Source organism: Cupressus sempervirens, chromosome 7 (assembly GCF_028749045.1).
Source record: "Cupressus sempervirens isolate cs-2001-9-10 chromosome 7, ASM2874904v1, whole genome shotgun sequence".
Classification (NCBI taxonomy): domain Eukaryota; kingdom Viridiplantae; phylum Streptophyta; class Pinopsida; order Cupressales; family Cupressaceae; genus Cupressus; species Cupressus sempervirens.
The window spans coordinates 394,492,117-394,503,202 of NC_143124.1; the positions used below are offsets into that span (position 1 = coordinate 394,492,117).

At 30.7% G+C, this 11,086-nt stretch overlaps 2 pseudogenes; both read right to left on the reverse strand.

The window, feature by feature from the left end:
• Window positions 1–1,123: 1,123 nt before the first annotated feature.
• LOC149547182 (coatomer subunit gamma-2 pseudogene) lies at window positions 1,124–8,937 on the reverse strand (annotated as a pseudogene).
• A 514-nt stretch (window positions 8,938–9,451) lies between these two features.
• Window positions 9,452–10,295, reverse strand: LOC149547183 (coatomer subunit gamma pseudogene; annotated as a pseudogene).
• Between the last annotated feature and the right edge of the window lie 791 nt (window positions 10,296–11,086).

Here is an 11,086-nt window from a genome sequence, read left to right on the forward strand (position 1 = left end):
AGAAACATGTTATAGATAATATAATTTACTGTTATAAACCAAATTCTATGCTTAAATTTTTTTTTGATTACAAAGCACTAAGTATCTTTATTTTTGAGGTTTCTTGTTAGCATGTACATCATGTATTTCTATAAATGAGAACAATTACATATTACTATTAGCCAATTGTTAATAGATCTACCTTGTGAAAGCTCTCCCCTGTTAAAAATCTTACAAAGGCAATTAGGTCTTAGCTTGTTAAAGGATTTCAACACCCTTTTAGAAGTGTTATTGGTTAAAGGACTTCAACTCACAATTAAGTAAGTACCTTGTTAGAGAAATTCAATATAGCTTGTTAGGACTACTCTGTTAAGAGATTTAATTGAATCACCTATTATAATGTCTCAGCATTGATCCTACAATTAACACCTTGTTTCTTGATGATAGATCACCTCTATACTAATGTTTACTTGATCCTTCCTGATTAGATGTCTCTCTGATGTTCACTATTTTCTTCCTTTGTTATCCTTTAGTTGATTCTACAATGCAATTCAATTCATAATACCTTGGTCACTATTAATGTCTTGGTTTGTGCATGCAAAATTCTCCCTGGTTATTCATTCATTCACTGTCAATTCCATTTTTTACATAAAATATTAAACATTTATCCTCCTTATGAAGTCATAGGTGAAATCAGTTTAGGTATGATTCAACGACTATGATTCATCCATATTTCCACTTAAACCTTCCCTTTACCTAATTGGATGCATTTAATTCATAGCGATTCCCACTTATGATTCATCCTTATTAATAAAATATCATAATTAAAACCTTAAGTCAGCCCAAAAAATGGTTTACATAGTAGTTTGTGCCAATATAAATAACTATGTCAAAACTGCATTACTCGACATCTAAAGTCCTTAGTGCTCAGCACTATGATGACTTCAATGCTATCACTCAACATCTAAATGACTTGACATTCATTACTTTCTTAGCTCCTAAATTACTTGACACATATTTTCTGCTTGGCACTTGAGTGACTCAGCATATGAGTGACTCGACACTCATTGTTTACTCGACATGCTCTAATCTACATGGTGTGCTTGGCATATGTTACTTGTTCAACATGAACTAAGTAAATGGCTTAAGTGTATAGAAGTTCACTTATCAAAAACCAATCTGAGATTAACATAGAATAAATATTCTTAACAACATTCACCAAATACTCTATCTATGTTTTAGTAATTTCTATAGGTGATGGAGACTTGAAAAGTCTACCAAATGTTATAAACTCTAGAATGGAAGCCAATAGGATTTTATATGTATGTGAAACATATCTAACAAAAATAGATCCATCATATTTTGTAGCTTCCTTTGTACTAGAAGCCTTCTTCTTTGTCAATGGCTATGATTTGACCTTCTTTGGAATAAAAGGCAAGATAAAAGGTTCTTTGCTAGCTTCATATCCATGCAAACTTCCTTCAAGATTAACCAATGGGAAGTATAATGTACCAAAAATGAAATCTTTAACATCCTTTCCATTTTTACCTAATGAAACATCTCCACCAAGAGCATTTAGGTAGAGGTTTTCTCAATCCCAAAATTAATCATCATTATTGAAGAGGTATCAATGTAATAGTGGAAATATGCAAGGCTTTAAAGAATCAATGAAGGAACTAAGTTTTCCAATGCACTCAAAACACTTTCCCTAATTGTTGGGTTTTCAAGAATAATTGTATTATATATATATATATATATATATATATAATTGCTAGGGTCTATAGTCTTTGGTACTTTGTGACCAAGAAAGTGAAGAATCAATGTTGAAAGATAGGTCAATTTACTATCTTGAATAATTTCACAAAGATCCAAATAAGCCACTTTACTTTACTTCTAGAATATTCCTTATAGGAATAAGAATAGAATCTATTACATATTTCTTATACTCAATCTTTTTTCTTGGATAATATTACTCAAAAAAATTTATTAACATGTGGTATTTCTATGGAAATTTTAAGAACAAAGATGTAATATTTTCCACAACAATAATCTTGAACTCATCTACTATATCAGATATGGAATTTGTAATTTTTTTCATCAAATGATCCCCACTTTATTTATTTCATATTTTTAATAGTGTAGTAATAGCTAGAGTGGGCATCAATTTTGGTCTAAAATTAGACTCTCTAGATCAGTTTTTTAGTTTGTAACTACCAACAGATATCTCATTCCCACCTTGTCAAGTATAAATAGTTGAAAAGTAGAGAACTATCTTTGATGAACCAAAAAATAGTAACAACTATTGGATACAAATGACTAACTATGTGTTGTCTTTGGTGTTCCATAAATTTCATATTAGTTGATAGTCAATGCATGCCGAGTTCACTTGGTCAGTGAAGAAAATTTTCCTTGTCTATCAAGCACTCCTAAGTCTACTCTATATAGAAGGTAGTATCTATCGAGCTTAGTTGGGCATCGAAGGAATTTATGTAGAAAAGAGTGTTAACCAAGCTCACTCAGTTAACAAAGGGAAAAATGAACATAGCTAGTATTAACCAAGTTCACTTAGTTACCAAAGGAATTTTGTAAGTTCATAGTGTTAACCAAGCTTTTGTTGGTTAACACATGAAATCTCTTCAAAATTAGTTTCTACTAAGCTGGGTCAACTACCAAAGGATTTTCTTATTTTGGCATGTAAAGATTAATTATTTTACCTATTGATTCTAGCTGACCATGGTAATGAATATTGATTGTTCTAATTTATATTTGAGATAACTTGAAAAATTTGGAAGGTATAAGTAAAAGGTCAATTTGTGATTTCAAAACATGCAAGTTGAATGATTTAAAAGAGATAAGAAGAGAGGAAGCAAACTTAAAGGATAAGTAGGTATCCCTATGGAGAAAAAAAGTGTTATTTGACTAGGAAGGATCAAGTATATGCCATAATAGAGATCTTTAATTAGTAATTTATTTGCATCAAAATCAATTCATTTCATTGTTACTCTCTAACCATTGTAGCAATGATCTAAAATCTCTTAACATAATTGGTTTAATAGCCATTTTTAAATCATCTAACAAGGTGGAAATTACATTGAATTGTTTCAAGACCTCTTACAAGTCCACTCATAATAGGGTGATTAAATCCTTTAATAGGGTCACACCTAACAATGTATTTTTTAACCTTTAACACAGTTGGCTCCTAATAGGGCTCACTTTAGAAGAGTGAAAATTAGTAACTAGTTAGAATTGGTGATTTTTCCCAAATTGGGTTTCCATGTTAAATCTTGATGTTATATGTGTTAATGTTATTTCTTTCATACTTGCAAGTAAATTTACTAAAAATATCTCAAGATTTGTTAAGTTAAACACACTGCATTTACTGAGTTATAACAATTTTTGTAAGCTTAATGAGTATCGGTAGTAATTAGTTTTATCAGTTCAAAATTTATTTGACATCTAAGGGACCTTGGATTTATATGAGTAAGTAATTGATTCACCCCTCCCCTCTTTGTCACTTCTCTTATATTTCCAACAATTGGTATCAGAGCTTTTGGTTCTCGCTGAGAAAGTCTCAAGGACCTAAGCTAAAGATCAAGATGTCTTACAAAAGAGAGATTCCAAATTTGAATAGAGACAACTTTATAACATGGAAAGGACTTATGAGGCTTCATCTGGCTACCATTAGTAACTCTGGATGCAAATATTTTGATGAAGAATATAAAACTCCCATTGCAACATTACCAGTTGAAGATATTATTGAGAAAAAAAACCATAACATCATAACGATTTATATTGCATCTACTCTTAGTTATCTTGAATTTGATGGGGTCAAAGACTATAAAACTAATTTTGATATGTGGAACAAACTAAAAGAAATATATGGAGGAGATAAAAATGTAAGAAGAGCCAAAGCATAAAGCTTTAGAGGACAATTTGATCAAGTGAGAATGAGAGAAGATGAAAATGTTGCAACACATGTGGAAAGAATTAAGGCTAGTGTTAGTGCAATCAGAGCATCTCGAGGAGAAATCAAAGAAGAAACTATTGTAAGAAAAATATTCAAAACTTTGCTTCCCATCTATGTAATCTGAGTGTCTTTTATTTAAGAAAAGAGGTGTGATCCAAATAAAAAGATAGGCTTGGATGTCTTAGTAGGAATATTGATAGCTTTTGAACTAGACAAATTTGACAACTATGTTCCTGCTTCCAATTATATTGAGTCTACATTTAAATATAAACTCTCACTCAACAAAACGTCAAGAAAATAAAAGACAATCAATCAAGAAGTGAGAAAGAAACTAAAGAAATTTTTGATAGTGATCTTGAAATTTTTGAAGCCCTACTTGCAAAGAAATATTCTAGGAGCAAAGGAAAGTACAAAGGTAAAATTCCTTTAATCTATTTTTCTTGTGAAGAAATTGGTCATATTACTACTAGGTGTCCAAACAAAGAAAGCAAGGAAGAGAAGAAAAACCACAAGTAAAAAGGCAAGAATTAGTTCAAAGGTCACAAATCCTACAAAGAAAAAGGTAAGAATTTTTTTTTATGGCTAAAGATTTTGATAATAGTGAAGATGAATTAGTGTATATTGTTGTAAAATATGAATCTGATGATGAAAGAGATAAGATCACACTTGTCTCTCATGTTAGTAAATTTGATACTTGGATCATATATAGTGGATGTTCTCACCATATGAGTAGAGATAAAACTAAATTTGAAAATTTTGAACACTATGATAGAGGTAGTGTAAGGTTTGGAAACAATGAACCTTGCTACATAAAAGGAAAAGGTCATATCTCATTAACCAATGAACTTGTATGTGACAATGCCTATTAGGATGAAGGAAAAAAAATAATTTACTTAGTGTTGCATAGTTGAAGAACATTGGATTCAAGCTAGAGTTCATGAATGGCAAGGAAGGATTGTTGGCTAACAAAGGAAATCTGACTGGATCAAGCAAGCAAACAAAAGGTAACCTATTTTATCTTGATCTTGGTGATTGTTCATGCTTTATTTCTCAAGTAGAAGAAATATGGTTATGGAATAGAAGACTATGTCATGTAAACTTTGATAATATGGTCAAGATAAGAAAACTCATAAGAGTAAGACACATCCCTAGTTTGAAGAAACTTGATGTTGGATTATGCAAAAATTGCCAAATTGGTAAAATGGGAAAGACTAGTTTTAAGAGCGAAAACTATCAATAAAAAGATGTCTTGGAAACTGTGCATATTGATCTATGTGGACCCATTAGAATAGAAAGTTATAATGGAGAAAAAAATTCATTCTTTTTGTTGATGACTATTCTAGAATGATGATTGTTATGTATTTGAAAGAAAAATTAGAAGCTTTTGAGAAATTCAAATGGTATTTGGCTAGGGTAAAAAAAAAAATTGGAAAAAGACTAAAATGCTTAAGATCATATAGAGGTGGTAAATTCATCTCAAATGAATTCAAAAATTTATGAATTGAAAGAGGAATCAAAAGACAAGTATCAACCCCTAGTACTCCTAAGAAGAATGGAATAGATGAAAGAAGAAACAGATCTATCATGGATTGTACAAGAACACTAATGATTGAGAAGAATGTTGCTATCAAATACTAGAATGAAGCTATTAACACTATAGTTCATACTTTGAACTAAGTTCAGTTGAAGGACTCAAACAAAACTCCCTATGAACTATGGTATGGCTACAAACCCAACGTAAGATACTTGAAAGTATTTGGCAAAAAAATTTATATCTTGAAAGAATCTAGAAGAGGAAAATTTGGTGTAAAAGATGATGAAGTTATATTTCTAGGATATCCTTGTAGAAGTAAAGCATATGAATGTTTGAAATTGTCCACTCAAAAAATCATAGAAATTGCAAATGTGAGAATTGATGAATTTGTAGAAGAGTGAAGAAGAAAGTAAAAAGGATCTAGAAGATTATAGAAGATTTGTTTACTATCAACCTGATACATTATCAAACATATTTGACCAAAAAGGAGAGTTTGTCTCTCTAGATCTCCACATCTCCAATAGTTATTGAGTTGCAAGAAGTACAAATTGAGTCATAGGGACCTGAGTTGCATTCAGAGGCTATGGAGTTAGTGCATACTAAGTTTGAAGGACCTGAGCCATAGATAGAAGATCCCAAGCCTAAAATTGAGTTTCAAAATGAAGATATTACAATTCATTCAAAAGTCAAAGGACTTGTATTGGTTAAATATGTTAGAAGACATCATGCACCTGATCAGATCATTAGTGATAGATCAGATGGAACAATGACAAGAAGAAAACTAAAAGGTACATGTTTAGTTGCTAAATTTGAACCTAGAAGTGTTAAGGATGCACTAGAAAATGAAATTTGGATTGAGGTTATGAATGAAGAAATAGAATAGATAGAAAAGAATAAAACTTGGACTCTTTTTCCTAGGCCCAAAGATAAAAATGTGATTGGTACAAAATGGGTATTCAAAAATAAGCTGAATGAAGATGGAAAAGTGTCAAGAAATAAAGTAAGATTAGTATGTAAAGGCTATTCTCAAGAAGAAGGTATTGATTATGGTGAAAATTTTCCCCTATTATAAGATTAAAAGGTGTTGGAACTTTACTGGCAATGGCATCTCACAAAAGATTCAAATTATATTAGATGGATGTTAAATCTACATTTTTGAATGGAATTCTTCATGAGGAAGTCTACATTGAACAACTAGAAGGTATTGTTGATCTTGACAAAAGGAAAATGGTCTACAAATTACGAAAAGGCATGTATGGTCTAAAACAAGCTCCTAGAGCCTATTATGAAAGATTACATAACTATTTGATATAGACTGGTTTTCAAAGAACAAATGATAATAGTAGCCTATATATCAAGGAAGGACTAGATAAGAAGATTGTGTAGGCAAAAATATTTGTGGATGATACTCTATTTATGGGAAATGATGATTTATGCAAAGCATTCTCAGAACAAATGAATAAAGAATTTGAGATGTCCATGTTTGGTGAAATAAAATTCTTTGTTAGATAGTAGATACAATAGAACAAAAATGGTATCTATATCACACAATCTAAGTATATCAAAGAGATACTCAAAAAATTTGGAATGGAAGATTCAAAACTAGTTTTAACCCCCATGTGTACTGGACATAAGCTTACCAAAGATGATGACTCCAAAGAAGTAGATCAGACCTTATATAGATCAATGATTTGAAAATTACAGTATGTAGCACATACAATGCCTGATATTGCCTTAGCAGTTGGGATAGTAGCAAGATTCTTACAAAAACTCAAAGAAAACCACATGATGGAATTAAAAAATGTCTTGAGATATCTAAAATTTATTGAAGACCATGGCTTATGGTACAAACTTGAAGGAAATCCTAACTTAAAAGTATTTACTAATCTTGATTGGGAAGGAAATCTTGATGACAGAAAAAGCACTAGTGGTGAAGCATTCTTTCTTGGTCAAAAGGTTGGTATCTTGGATAAGCAAGAAGAAAAACTACACATCTCAATCCATAGCAAAAGTAGAATATGTAGTTGGAGTAGTAAATTTCTCTAACATTGTTTGGTTCAAACAATTGTTGGAAGGAATGAAGGTTGAAATCAAAGAGCCAATAGTCATGTATTGTGATAGCACAAGTGCAACCAACATATCAAAGAATCCAATCATGCATTCCAAAACAAAGAACGTTGCTATAAAATATAACTTTGTAAGAGAATTAGTATAGGACAAGGAAATCAAATTGGAATATGTGCATACAAAGAAACAAATATCAAATATATTCACTAAGACATTACCTAAGGATGCATCTTTGTATCTAAGAGGTAAGCTAGGGGTCATTCCCCTATTTGAAGCTCACTAAATAAAGTGTAGTGATGCATCAATAGGAACTAAGTTGAAGATCAATCATTTGATGTAGTATTAACTACGATATATTGTAGATGAATCTGTACTCAAGGTACATTGACACTAATTAGAGTTATTGTCTTTGGCATTTTTGTCAAAGAGGGAGAAGTTTACTATCATATGTTTTTGAAATTTTGTAATACCAAGGAGAAATTAAGTGGTTCCAATCCATAGAGGGAAAATACTATAGGAGAAGTTTTCTATGTAAAATCAAAGAGGGAGAAACTTTCTGACAAAGGGAGTCTTGTTCTAAAAATTTCATTGTGCTATGACATGTGTTTCCATCAATGCCAAAGAGAGAGATTGTTGGATACAATTAATTAATTGTGTGTTGTCTTTGATGTTACACAAATGTCATATCAGTCGATAGTTAGTGCATACCAAGTTCACTTGGTTAGTGAAGACAGTTTTCCTTGTCTACCAAGCATCCTGAGTCTACTCTATACATAAGGTAGTATCCATTAAAATCATTCAGGCATTGAAGGAATTTATGTAGAAAAGAGTGTTAACTGAGCTCACTCAATTAACAAATGGAAAAGTGAATAGAGCTAGTATTAACCGAGTTCACTTAGTTACCAAAGGAATTTTCTAAGTTCATAGTGTTAACTGAGTTCCTATTTGTTAACATAGGAAATCACTTTAGAATTAGTTTCTACTAAGCTAGGTTGGGTACTAAAGGATTATCTTATTTTGGCATGTAAAGATTTATTATTTTACCTATTGATTCTAGCCAACCATGGTAATGAATATTTCTTGTTCTAATTTATATTTGAGTTTACTTGAAAATTTTAGGAGGTATAAGTAAAATTTCAATTTTTGATTTCAAAACATGCAAGTTGAATGATTTAAAAGAGATAAGAAGAGAGGAAGTGAAATTGAAGAATAAGTAGGTATCCTTGTGGAGCATAAAAGTGTTGTTTGATTAGGAAGGATCAAGTATAAGCTAGAACAAAGACTTATAATCATAAATTCAATCGCATCACAATTAGGTCATTTCATTGTTACTCTCTAACCATTGTAGCAATGATCTAACATCTCTTACCAGAGTTAGTCTAATAGCCATTTGTAAATCCTCTAACAAGGTGGCAATTCCATTGAATTTTTTTAAGACCTCCTACAAGGCCACTCCTAATAGGGTGATTAAATCCTTTAACAAGATCACACTTAGTAGTGTTTTTTGTAACCTTTAGCAGGGTAGGCTCATAACAGGGCTCACTTTAGAAGAGTGAAAAATAGTAACTAGTTACAATTGGTGATTTTCCACAAATTGGGTTTCCATGTTAAATCCTTGTGTCATATGTGTTCATGTTATTTCTTTCATAATTGAAAGTAAATTTACTAAAAATATCTTAAGATCTACTAAGTTAAACACACTCTACATTTATTGAGTTACAACAATTTCTATATGCTTACTAAGTATCAACAGTAATTAGTTTTATAAGTCTAAAATTTATTTGACATCTAAGAGATCTTGGATCTATATGAGTAAGTAACTAATTCACCACTCCCCTCTTAGCTACTCCTCTTATATTTCCAACAAAATTTTTTTTCTACTATTGACTTATCCCCCCATTTAATTATATTATATAGCTTGCAGCTTCAAAAATGTGCATTTCTACTTTCTGATGCAAGCATCCTTCTAAATAATCATAGAATGAATTTCACTTTTTTTTGAATTTACATTTAATTCTTATTTAACCTTGTAGGTGTAATATATCAAGAGGCATTAAGCTAAAGGTGAGTGACTTGTTCCTCTCATTAGAACAATCACAATATTTCTTATAGCTAAGTAGCCATTTTATCAAATGAAGAAAAGCTTGTGTGTGAAATTGTACAAGAGAAATGTTGGACTATATTAATTCTTGTACCTTGTAACTCCAATGCTTGACAATATATGGATTGGTTTGATGTAAGTGAATTCTACTAACAAGAGTGGTACTGACAATAACATGATTTTTTTGAACAATGACTTGTTTTAGATATCTCTTGATTTGACCCAACAAAGTACTGCTATGATTTTGTACAAAACTCATATTGCATTAACCCTGTACTATTTTTTTCTTTCTATTGATGTATTTCATTAATGAACTTGTAATAATAATGGCTTTTTTAGTAGAAGGATAAATCTCCTTGATGAAAAAATAAACCATTCTATTCAAACTAGTATCCTTAGATTAGAAAAGATTGGTGACACCAAAGAATACTTCACTATCTTCAACCTTTGCAAAGGACACTCACAGGTTGATCAAATACAAAATATTGCTGATGATCTATGCAAAATATCTAACATCTAATTGGTTATTATTAAAAACATTATATTTCTATAGGATATCTCCTTTTTCAATACCAATAAAGGGAGAGTATTCAACTTCCTCAATCTCTATCATTGTCTTTCTTAATAAGGGGTTGAGTGAGTACCATGATATTTTCCACCTATTAATAATGGTATATCAAATCTACTCCTTTCTTTTCTCTATTATCTTCTCACCATATTTCAATCTACAAGACTATGGTTTGGCTATCATATAAGACAATAATATTTTCTAGACCCTACAATCACTTCACAATCATATAAAGGAACTCATTATGCAAGAGAGAAGGATCTTTCTTTTCTAATTATACTTTTATTCTATCATGTTTTTTTAATCTTATAGATAGGGAGATCTTTTTCTTGATTCATTATTTGATGAGGATTGTTCATAAGCATTGACCTATATTTATTCCATAAATGATGTACTTTTATTTTTAATTATCCTTAATTTTTCATGTGGTATTTGAATGTGATGACTGTGCTCATACTCTAACATTAGTTGATGATCAATCTTAAATTTGAAAGGCTAGATAAAACCATATTTTATTTATTTTATCCCTCGCATGATATGACACTTTTTGGCACTTGCAAGACTTCATGTTAGGTGACTCTAAGCCAGTTCTTTCCCTAGGCATCTATAGCTAGGAAAAACATATTCTTAGCACATTTATCTAAATGTGGAAATTTTATGTATCATTGAATTTACTCACCACTATTTTCAAGGTGGAAATTTCAAGATTTCAAATTATATGACTACTAGTTAGTTGTCTCCTTAAGCATTAAGAACTAGGAAATGTTTATTCTTAGCACATATCCATCTATATAGAAAAAATTTACATTGGAAATTTTTACATTTGGTATTTTTTGCAACTTTTTGGAAAATGTTGTATAGATTTCTTTT